Below are 13,034 nucleotides of genomic sequence, written 5' to 3' on the forward strand. Positions count from 1 at the left end.
GGGAAGACTCTGAGTAGCTGAAAAACTCAGACAATTTTGGCTCCATGGAGTTAAGTATCCAGGACATAACCAGTTGATCAGTGGCATGCCATGCATCATAGTTTGGTGAAGTGGATTCTGGGGACTCAGAGCTTCAATTGATAAAACCCTAGCTTTGATCTTCCTCCTAGAGCAAGTGACACAACTCCTGACCAAGGAAGGTAGTTGAACTCATTCAGTAGCATCGAGCAGAGATGTTGATTTGGGTTGTTCTCACCCACTTAAGTTAAGTTGAGGGATGAGGATAAGGCACCATCAGCACTAGATGCATGTTCTTCTACCATCTCTATCGAGGATAAGCAAACGAAGAAGTAAAAAAATGAACAGAGTCAGGACCTTATGGTTCTTGCTCTAATACCATGTTGAGTTTTGGTTTTAAATATTTGTTGTATATTTCATTGTAAAGATTACAAGGGAAAGAAGACAACTCATACAGAGAGCCGAAAAATAAGCTACAAGAAAAAGTAAGCTAACTACTCCAACACAATCCCTAAAATCTGCCTTAACAAGTGGAAAAGCCAAAAACTAATTACAATGAAAGAAGTTTCTACAAACAACTAAGAAAGGTTGACAAGAATGAGGTAAGGTGAATGAAAAGTTATCTGAAGTGATGAAAGTAGGGTTAAGACCATCACTTTAGCCTATGACTTAGCTAAAGTGAGGTTAACAACCCATACATATAACCCATCCCTTGAGATCTTATACAAATCAGTTTCAATACAATCGAACTGACAAAATAACACATCAGAAGCCCCAAAAAAAATTCAAATATTGAATTATAAATCTTTTACTTGTTCAATTCTATCGGATCACAACAAACAAATACTACATAAAATCAAGAAATTCTACAACAAATTTAAAATCTCATAACTTTCAGCAAAAAAATAGATTAAACAGAGATATGATCGAGCGACGAGAGTGACAGGTTGTGAACTTAAAAAGGAATCTCAGAAAAAGTAAAGAGACGTACGGATCGGTAAAGCCAGAGAGGAGCCAATGCAACATCACGGCGTCGTAGCAAGCGGAGCAAGGTGGCGACGGCCATGGCTAACTAGAGCAAAGTAGAGAGAGAGACAAAAAGGTCGAGAGAAGACAATAGAGGGTTTAAATTCGAGTTTGGCTTTTTCCCCCCAAACTCTTTGGCTTGCTGTTCGAGTTTGGCTCCCTGCTCCTCAGCGACAAGGGCCCAGGTGTCAGGTTTGGCCCATGGAGACACGGTGGTCGCCATGGTTACGATGGTAGCTCCGTGGAAAATGAAAAATGGTATCTCCTTTTTCTCTTGCACAAAGTGAGTTTGGGGGTTACGTAGGGGAGATACAGGAAGAAGAAGGTGCACATGTCAAACTACAATTTTACCCATGCATTAACATATAGTTAATGAAAAAAAAAAATCACTTTTGGACTAAATTTGCTAACGAAGTACACCACAGGGGTTTAAATTCGAGTTTTTTTTAGCACATGGCTATCTTCTGAATACCTTATGACCACAGGAATCATTTATCCAATTTGGCCTAATCCAAATGACATTGCACCTCCTACACATGCTCAAGTTTGGATTCGAATATATGGGCTTAGCCGGGATTATTGGCATCCACACCACCTTCTTGAAATTGCAAAGGGAGTGGGTACTTTGCAACTTGATAAAGCCACGAAGGAGCGCCAGTTTGGATATTATGCTCATGCTTTGGTTGATGTGGACCTAGCTGTTGACCTCATTTCCTCCATCATGGTGGAGCATAAGGGTCATAGTTTTCCCATTGATATAGTTTATGAAAAATCGCCTAACAAATATAATCATTGTGGAATCTTGGGACATACCGTTGATTGTTGTCGTCACCTCAAGAAAAAAAATGTGACAATGGATTCCTAACCTTCTCTAGCGGCAGGGCGAAAGGTAAATAACAAAACAGAGTATCAGGTTATTCAAGACCCAAAAAGAAATGAATGTGTTGATCTGATAGTTGTTGATAAGATGCAACCTATTGAAGAGGTAATCCATTCATCATTTCCAATGGAGTTGAACTCTTATTTTGTTCAACAACCGGACAATCAACTCGCAGGTATAACAAATGAAATAATTGAATCAGCGGTCAATGAGATCATCAATTTAGTGGTGAATGAGCCAATGGAAGTGACTAAGCTAACTGCAGGTGCTTTAATTAGTAAGCTAACTAGAAAAGCATTGCAGAATGAGCAACGAAAAAATGTAGTTGGGGATGACTCGGAGTCTGACGAGTCTATCACCCCTCATTCTCAACGTTTTGAAGTTAATTATGGCGATTTGGGCACTAATGTTTGTGTGCCAGCATTCCTCTCTTAATTCTTCCGATCTTCAAGAAAGTGCTAAAATTTGTGATATTGTTAATGAAGACGGAATGACTTTAGTTCTTTCAAAATCCCAAAAAAGCAAAGATGAGGAAAAAGATTAGAGATGGGAATATTTCTAAAGAAGTCAGGGAACCATATCCAACCCGCTCTAGGGTCCCCATATAACGACTTGATTTATGAAGATTCTTTTTTTGAATGCCCGAGGAATGGGGAATGCTCCCACGAAACGGGTTCTAAGAAGAATGGTTCAATGTCATCGTCCATATTTAATCAGTATTTCTGAACCTTTTATTCAATTAAATTCTATTAAATTGTCTTTTTGGCGATCTTTATGCTTGTTTCTAGTTGCGGTCAACGACAAGGGTGACCTACAGCCAAATATTTGGTTGCTTTGTGATCAAGCCATCCAACCTTCTATTTTATTGGCAACCGCTCAACAAATCACTATTTCTTGTACCTTGGATTCTGTCAGTTGTTTTATCACTTGGGTTTATCCAAAAATGACAATTATTGAAAGGCGTCAGTTGTGGCAAGACATGCGATTTATCAATTCCTCTTTTGTTAATGGTCCATGGCTAGTTCTAGGGGATTTTAATTGTGTTTTAGGCGCTCATGAAAAAAAGGGTGGGTTTCTACCCAAGACTACTTCTTGTTCTGATTTTCAAGAGATGTCTTCAGCTTGTGATTTGCTTCATTTACCTACAAAAGGATTGCCATGCACTTGGACAAATAGAAGAGGAATAAAAAATCAAGTGGAAATGAGATTGGACCGTTGCCTAGGTAACTTTTAGTGGATTGATGCGTGGTCTTTGTTGGAATGTTCCACTTTATCCCGTACTCTTCTGATCACTGTCTTCTTCTTGTTTCTTTCTCAAAGTTAACAATCACTCTGAAGGCTCTATTTTGGTTTCATAGTATGTGGTTGGATCATCATGATTTTTTTTCCTTAGTTGAGGATGTTTGGAAGTCTTCTAATTTTTATGGTTGTCCAATGTATGTGTTTGGTGCCAAGCTTCATGCGCTTAAGTCTCACATAAAAGTTTGGAACAAGTTGGTTTTCGGGGATGTTAATATGAAAATTGATAGAGCTTTTGATGCTTTGGATGAAATTCAAAAGGAAATTTCCAGCTTGGGTCCTTTAGAAGAAAGGTTTACAAATGAGGATAATGCTTTTTTGTGCGTGCAAAAGGCTCTTATTGCGCAGGAAAATTTTTACCATGACAAGTCTCACATTAAATGGCTTTCTGAAGGGGATAATAATAACTCTTTTTTCCATTCCATGGTTAAAATCAGGAAACTTCATCAGTCACTGGCAGTTATGAGAGATGGCAATAAGGTTCTTGATAATCAGATGGATATTAGTCAGCATGTTGTTACCTATTTTCAAGATCTTTTTTCTACAGATAGTTCAATAACAAACATTGGTTTGGTTGCTTGTACTATTCCCAATGTAGTCACTGCAACAGAAAATGAGTCGTTGTTAGCAATTCCAACTCATGATGAAATTTTTGAAACTTTAAAGTCTATGGACCATTCTAGTTCCCCGGGTCCAGATGGTTTTGGCGAGTCTTTCTATTTTAGATGTTGGTCCATTATGGGTAATGACATGGTTCAAGCAATGGAAAGTTTTTTCTCCCAAGGGAATATTTTGCCTCACTTTAATTCTAACTTAATGATTTTAATTCCAAAGGTAGATGAAGCGAATTCAGTGAATCATCTTTGTCTTATTGCAAATTTTCATTTACATTATCACTAAGATTTTAGCAGATTGTTTAAGCCCTATTGCTGCTCATATTGTCTCCCTTCAACATAATGCTTTTACAAAAGGACAATCTATTGTGGATCCCATCATTCTCACTTCTGAATGTATGAACCTCCTTGATAGATGTTGTAAGGGTGGAAATATAGCAATCAAGTTTGATACACGAAAGGCGTTTGACACTTTGGATTGGGGTTTTCTTCTCCGGGTTTTGGATGCTTTTGGCTTTTCAGCAGGTTTTGTGGATTGGATTCGTTCTATTTTAACTTCAGCTCATCCTTTTGTCCTTATTAATGGTTCAATTGAAGGTTTTTTCACATGTTCTTATGGTGTTCGTCAAGGGGATCCCTTGTCTCCTATTCTCTTTTGTCTAGCTAAGGAGGTTTTTAGCAAGGGTTTAACAAAAATGGTGGAAGATGATCTAATTGACACTTTTTCAGTTCCAATGGGTATTGCTCCACCATCTCATGTTCTTTTTGCAGATGATATTATGGTTTTCATGCATGGAACTAAGTGATCTATGTGTAACCTAATGCGTTTTGTAGAGAAGTACATCTTAGATTCTGGGCAATGCATAAATAAATTAAATTTTTTAGTTTTTCTTGGGAAATATGCAAGCAGTCGGCATGCTATTATTCAAAAGGTTCTTCGTGTAAGCCAGGGAAATCTGCCTTTTACTTATCTAGGTGTCCCTATCTTTTAGGGTCGTCCGAAAATGATCTATTTTCAAGCCATTGTTGATAAGATTCATTGCAAGTTGACGGCTTTGCTTTCGCAAGCAGGGAAACTCTAACTTATTAATTCAGTAATTTAGGGAATCTTGGTTTATAGTTTTTAAATTTATGCTTGGCCTACTAATTTGCTACGTGAGGTTCAAGGGTGGATTAGAAATTTCTTTTGGTTGGTGATCCGTTAAAACAAGGTATGCCTCTAATAGCTTGGAGTTCTTGTTGTAAGTTGAAGGAAGAGGATGGTTTGGGCATCCAAGATCTTTTTGAATCCAACTGTTCTCTTATTCTTAAAAGATGCTGGGATGTAATTTCTTCTTCCTCACCGGCTTTGGATCGGTTACGTAACAGATTTCTTAAAGACAACTTTCATTTGCTAAAGTCTTATAAAAAGTCTTCCGTTTGGTTGGGGCTTAAACAATTATGGCCCTCCTTCTATACTTCCTTTCAATGAAGTGTTGCTGATGGCCGTAAGATTTCTTTTTTGTATGATAACTAGCTTGGAACCCCTTTGCTCTCTAATATTGGTGAGGTTGACATAATTCCTTTGAATTCTAAGGTAAAAGATTTTATTCAGGATGCAAAATGGTCTCTTCCCATTGTCTTTACTTATTCTTTTCCTTATCTTTTGGAGAAGATTATGAAGACTCCATTGCCAATTATGCACATGGATGATTCTTTATTTTGGACAGGTTCATCTTCGAGTACTGTTTCAGCTATGGAGGCTTTTTTTTTTTTCTCTCATCTCATGCTCCGCGTAGAAAATGGGCTGAAATGGTGAAAATTCACACTCATCAAATATTACATGTCTGGAAATATAAACCCTCTTTGAACTAACTTCAAAACATATGTATCCCTTATACTTAGATGCATACCCCATAAAAAGACACTTTGTTGTTTTTGGTTGCAGTTTTGTACTGTTATAAGGTTTCAGTAATGAAAAGCATAAACAACCAAATATCCTGAGATGTTGTGTTTCTGGAATTGAATGAAATAAAGCTTCAAATGGTGATTGATTGTTTAAAGTTGGAGATGGCATCCTATTTATAATGTATATTGCAGTTTGATAGGCAAAAGACAAAAAATTGGATGGTAAAGAAGCTGTTTGTAACAATGTGGTAGAGGTTTCAACAATGAGTCTGTGTTTTCTTTCTGCCAACCCATTCTGCTCTGGAGTATGACGACATAATATTTAATGAGTGATTCCCTTGTTCAATAGAAAGGATTGAAAATTTTTTACTCACACTCATCACGTTGTAAAGTTTTAATAGAAACTGCAAAGTGATTAAAAATGAACTGATACATCTAATGAACACATAACTATGAACTACTTCAAATGAGACTACAGATTTAGATACAGATGAAGTAAAGGGTAATTTGCTAAATTTTCCCTGTAAACATGAATGATAGATTGAAGGTGATACATTAGAAGGTACTGAAATATGAGATTTTCTAAGTATAGTGGAGACAGTTGAATTTGAGGGTGACCTAGCCGGCTATGCCAGAAACTTGTATTTACTTATTGTCCAAGAAAAGCAGCTTTGAATGCTTGATGATGAACTACAGTAGATCTTGAAGTTGGAATTGGATACAACTCATTATTGCATTATCCCTTATATAGAATCCTCCATGTGGTTTTGTCCCAAATCCAGAAGTTAAATGCATCAAAGATTAGCCAACAATTATTATCCAAGCAAATCCTATGTACTGAAAGTAAGTTCTGAGTAATTTGTGGTACATATAAAACTGAATTAAGTTTTAGAGATTGCATAAGAGGATGAATGATAGATGATCCAATATGTGATATTGGTAAACTTGCACCATTTGCAGTTTGTATTGTCTCTGTAGATGGGAATGGAGCATCCAATGATAGGTTTTGCAAGTCAGCTGTTAAGTGATTTGTTGCTCCTGAATCTATAAGTCAGACTTGTTAAGATGAAGCATCAGATGTTGAACCAAATGGTGAAGAAAAAGCATGCATTACAGTCATCTGAGGTGAATTCCAAGAGATATTTTCATTTCTGAAATGTAAAAATTGAGCAGTGTGATTCTTCTTTCCATATATTTGACATCCTTCAACCACTACACTATCATTATTTCTGAATCTGCATGTATCAACCAAGTGTCCATACTTGCCATATAGCTGACAAGGTGAATTTGATGGAGATGTACCAAGAATGCTAGGAGAGGAATTGTTGTAATTGTTTCTTGAGTTTCCATATCAAAAATTAGAATTATAGTTGAATTTACCTCTGCCTTTGTTCTTATTGTAGTTGTTCTTGAAATATGTAGCTTGATTCACCCCTCCCACTAGAGAACCTTTGATTGCCACAATACCCTTGATTGCTAGAATATCCCTGATTGCTGGAATACCCTTGGTTACCTGAATGCCCTTGATTTTGATTGCCAGAATACCCTTGGTTTTGATTACCAGAAAAATCTTGTGGAAAATTTGAGGTCTTGGAGCTAGACTCAATGTTCTTAGCAACCATTGTAGATAGAAATAGAGTTACTGCAGTATTTTCCACCATTGCTTCTTCAGCAAGCAATTGAGATCTTAAATCGTTGATGGAGATAACACTGTCCCTACTCATAGTGTTGTACTCCACTGGTAAACCATTAAGAGTTAAGATGGCCATATCATCATCTTCAAAGTGAATTCCTACACCTGTCAAATAGTCTCGCGCCTCCTTAATCCTTTGTAGATACTGAGATATCGAATCAGTGCCCTTCTTTATATTTTGTAGCTTAGGTTTCATTTGGAATATTGTTGCTTGAGTGACAATGGAATACTGTTCTTTGAGACGAACCCATAATTCCTGAGCACTTGTGCTTCCAATAGCACATGACATAGCTGCTAGAGAAAGAGTGGTAGCAATGAGTTGCATCAAATCCTTATCATGCATTTGACTTTGAATGCATCAGTTTCAATTCTTGATGAAGAGGTGATAATTGACTTTAGAATCCCATGAACAGATGGTAGTGATTCTCTCAAGACATGAATTAGAACCATCCAAGAACCCCATGATTCCATGTCCTTCGAGTAATAGCTGCATCTAGAAATTCCAAGTAAGGTAATCAAAATCATCCAGCTTTACTATGACAGAAGTAGAAACTGTAGAGATAAGAGATGTGATTGAAGATTGCAGGATCTGCAACTGATTAACAGTCACCATTATAGTCTTTTCTTGAAGAATCTTGATGAGAAATAAGATTGAACACTTGGAGTGCACAACCGAGAAAAAGAAATCTCAGAAAGCTTTTAGAGCTCCGAAAATCAGACTATCTTGAGGGGCGGAAGCTAAAGTAACCAAGATTGAATCAACCTTCAAGCAATAGTTGCTTGGCAGGCGAATGATACCATGTAAAGTAACATTATAGGTAGCATGAAGAACAACTATTAGAGAGAGAGAGAGAAGAAAGTTCTTATATTTTTCCTTAGTGTATTACAATCCATACAATATGTTAGATATCCTACTGTTAGATATCCTACTGTTAGATATCCTACTAACTAACAAAGCTTACACCACAAGTCACAACACTCTCAACAACCTTAACTACCTTATAAGAAACCCACTAATCTATTGACACATGGTAATAATAACCATTCATCTTATACTCTTATCAAGATCAAATATTAAAAGACAATTTAAGTTGTTTTTAAATTCAAGATTTTGTTATTAGACAATTTTAAGTTGTTTTTACTTTCAAGATTTTGTTTTTATATATGTAATCTTCTTCATTTCTCCCTCCAACCTCCTCTCTTCATCCTTTTCAATTCCTCATTTCTCCCATATTTTGTCAATATCTCCAGCATAAAAAATCTAAACTATAGCCAAAAAACAAAAAAAGATTATCAAACTAACCCTAAATTATCTTGTTGTATGTGGAGCCAAAAATATTCACTAGGCGACATGTGGATTTTTGGACAAAATAGGACAAAAATACCCTCGAGGCATACCGGGTCTCCTACACGCGAGCAGTGGAGAATCATCCATCAACCAAGTCAGGAGTACCCAAAATGGGTAACAATTCAAAACCTATTTCATATATGTTTTTACCTCATTTTTTCCTTATTCAATTAGCCATTTATTTCAAACATTCCATAACATCCTCAACCAATTAATATAATCAATATATTAAAGGCTATTTATATCACCAAATCACCCCAAAATCACACCAAGGTCCGGCCATTCCCATCCAAAAAGAGCCTATCATATTCTCTACCTTTTCCACCATTTTCCCTTTTTAATTACCCTAATTAACTAGCCAATTAATTCCAAAAACCACCAAAACATTCATTTTATGTTTAAATAGCCAAATAAATTGGCTAATTAAACCTAAATTAAACCTAAAAACCCTAGCCACCTCCTAACTCTATAAATAGGCACCTATTCTCATCAAAGAATCAATCCCAACACTTTGGCAAAAATCCCAAAATTCTCTAAACACTCTTTCTCTCTAAATTCTAACTTTGGCATTGGAGGTTCTTCGGCCAAAGCTCCCCCCATTCATCGTGAGCGCGTGAGGCTCTTGGCCTTAACCTAAGGTGTTAATTGTTTTGTAGGTGCAAAATCGTCCAAGATCGAGGAGGAAGAAATTTGCATCCACAAATTGGTGCTTTCATTGAGAGTTGAAATCCATACTCGTAGAAGACTCTCGCACAAAAAGGTTTTTTCTTTATTTTCTAGTCCATTTGAATATTTTTCATACGTTCTTATTATTAGAATTTTTTACTTGCAAAGGTTCTTTGATAAAACGTATAAGCAAAATATAATGGCTAGAAATTTAGAAAATTCCACAAGTGAAAAGTCTAATGTTCAAGAAATGGGATTGCGGAGATCCGTGAGGCTAAATGCGACAATAAGGGGAGCGGCATCATCATCACGAGCTTTCACCATGGGAACCACCGTGGTGGCTACCTCGGTAGCCACCCGCGGCGAGGTCCATGGTGCTTTCACCACGGCCACCATGGGAACCACCGCGGTGGCTACTTCGGTAGCCACTCGTGGAGAGGTCCATGGAGCCTTCACCACGGCCCGGAGATCCGTGAGGCAAAATGCAACAATAAGGGGAGCGGCATCACCACCACGAGTTTCCACCATGGGAACCACCGCGGTGGCTACCTCGGTAGCCACCCATGGCGAGGTCCATGGTGCCTTCACCACGGCCACCATGGGAACCACCACGGTGGCTACTTCGGTAGCCACTCGTGGCGAGGTCCATGGAGCCTTCACCACGGCCCAAGCCGTGCCATCCAAGGCTCACGGTACCAAGACCACGATCCAAGCCGTGCCATCCAAGTTTACGTAGACCCAAGCCCAAGCCTCGCATTCACATGCACCGCGCATTGAGCACCCTGCTTCCGTGATCCAGCCTGCTCCCGTCAAGCAACCCACTCTCACGACCCAACCTGCTCCTACCGAGCAGCCTGCTCTCGTGACCCAGCCTGCTCCCGATGAGCAGCCCACTCCCGTGGCCCAGCCTGCTTTCGTCGAGCAGCCCACTCCGGTGGCCCAGCCGGCTTCTGCCAAGCAGCCCACTCCCGTGGCCCAACCTACTCCTGTCGAGCAGCCTGCTCTCGTGACCCAGCCTGCTCCCGACGAGCAGCCCACTCCCGTGGCCCAGCCTGCTTTCGTCAAGCATCCCACTCCGGTGGCCCAGCCGACTCCTGCCAAGCAGCCCACTCCCGTGGCCCAGCCTACTCCTGCCAAGCAGCCTGCTCTCGTGACCCAGCCTGCTCCCGACGAGCAACCCACTCTCACGGCCCAACCCGCTCCTGCCAAGCAGCCTGCTCTCGTGACCCAGCCTACTCCCGACGAGCAACCTGCTCTCGTGACCCAGCCTGCTCCCGACGAGCAGCCCACTCCCGTGGCCCAGCCTGCTTTTGTCGAGCAGCCCACTCCGGTGGCCCAGCCGGCTCCTGCCAAGCAGCCCACTTACGTGGCCCAGCCTGCTCCTGCCAAGCAGCCTGCTCTCGTGACCCAGCCTGCTCCCGACGAGCAACCCACTCCGGTGGCCCAGCCTGCTTTCGTCGAGCAGCCCACTCCGGTGGCCCAGCCTACTCCTGCCAAGCAGCCCACTCCCGTGGCCCAGCCTGCTCCTGCCAAGCAGCCTGCTCATGACCCAGTCTGCTCTCGACGAGCAACCCACTCCCGTGGTCCAGCCTGCTTCTTTCGAGCAGCCCACTCTCACGGCCCAGCCTGCTCCCGTGGCTTTCCAAGCAGCCCAAGTCGGCCCAAGACTATCTCAACCATCCGGACCTACCATCGAGCTGGGGGCATTCTCACCATATTTTTTCGCGGATTTGACATTTCCCAACTCAAATCTCGCGCCCGAAGTCTACCACCTTTCCACTGCCCAAGGAGGCGCATTCCTTCCAAGCTCTTCCAATCCAAATGGCGAACAACACTTGTCTCGACAAGTCATAGAGTTGACGAGCGCCCTTGCACAACAGAAAACCTTGGTGAATCAACTTTTGCAACGTATCGGGATCCAACGTGCCCTGGACGAGGTATCCCGAAGTAGAACAAGGGCAGACGAACATTTCCAGCAGCGTCCCGGTAAGCAGCCACTCGACCAGCCACGAGCCGAACGTTTGGGCAGTGTACATTCCCGTCTTAGAGCGCGAGGGAGCATGCACTCTCGACTAGGCCCACGGATGAGCATACATTCACGGTTGGGGTCATACTCCGATAGTCAACATGATCAACCTTCCGGGCAAAGTGTCTATTCACAGCTAAGCCCACAAGGAGCATCATCCACCTCACATCAGAGTAGGCAGCACGACGGACGGAGAGAAGCAGTCACTCAATCCAGCTCAAGTTCAACCAGCAGCCTGCGAAGAACTCGTTCGCCTACTAGGAACGCACCACATGCACGGCATCCGCGGCATAGACGAGCCAAACACATGGAAGAGCAGCCTAGACCAGCAAGTCATGACTGGGGGCAGCCGAGAGCTCCGCTACCCCAACAAAGGTAAATTCAGGAAGAAGTAGAGAGACTCTTGACCAAGCGATTGCATGATTTCCAACGCAACGAGGTTACCGACGAGGCACTACAACGGAACATAATCAACATAAGCAGGTCACCCTTCACGGAGGAGATCGAGGAGGCAGAGCCTCCACGCGAGTTCAACATGCCACATTTCACATCTTTCAAAGGGGATGAAGACCCGGAGAGACACTTAAAATGTTACCAAAGCGCAATGATCCTTTATCGAAACAACGATGATCTCATGTGCAAGATATTCGCCACCACTCTACAAGGCGAGGCGCAAGATTAGTTCTACACCCTGCCGCCACAATCCATCCGGAATTTCTACGAACTTTCTTTGGTTTTCACCAAAGAATATTCATCCTATCGCTCGATCAAAAAGAAATCTGATCATTTGTTCAACGTCAAGAAGAACCCAAAGGAGTCACTTCGCGACTATGTGAGGAGGTTCAAAGTAGAGAAGGCAAAAATAGTCGAATGCAACGACTCGATAGCTAGAGCAGCCTTCCAAAAAGGACTTCCAGCAGACCACCCGCTATTCGGAAAATTGATCATGAAAGAAGATCTAACTCTGGCAGACTCTTTTGCTTTGGCAGAGAAGTATGCACTTTGGGATGAGGCTCGCCAATGCACATTCAAGGACTTGAAGAAGTACCCGACATCACCTCCCTAGAAGCAGCGGAGGACTTATTCACATGTTTGACGGTATCTAAAGTAGCAATAAGCTCTACCATCATGCGAGAAGAGCTGGGGGCCCGACTACCTGTATTCTACAGTTACCTGCAGTCATCATCATGACGCACTATTCCGCCGAATCCAAACCGGCGACGATAAAGGCGTAGACCCTGACAGATGCAAAGTTTTCTGACGAACGCAACAACTCGGCCCAACGATGCCCCGAAGGCAGTCGAGCACACTTTAGCTGCACATATTCCCTTAATGGAGATTTCTGGCATTCGCATGTCAACGACGCATCCAACTACAAAGGCTTTCGAGCAACCGTGGTTCGTGGCAACCGACTACTTCACCAAATAGGTGGAAGCATAGCCTATGACGACCACGATTCAGACGGACATAGAGCGCTTCATATGGAGGAACATCATTTACCGATTTGGCATCCCTTAATCCATCGTCACCAACACCGGCCTGCAATTCGTGGGCAAAGATTTAGCGAAGTTCTTCAA

This window comes from Malus domestica, chromosome 07 (assembly GCF_042453785.1).
Source record: "Malus domestica chromosome 07, GDT2T_hap1".
Taxonomy (NCBI): domain Eukaryota; kingdom Viridiplantae; phylum Streptophyta; class Magnoliopsida; order Rosales; family Rosaceae; genus Malus; species Malus domestica.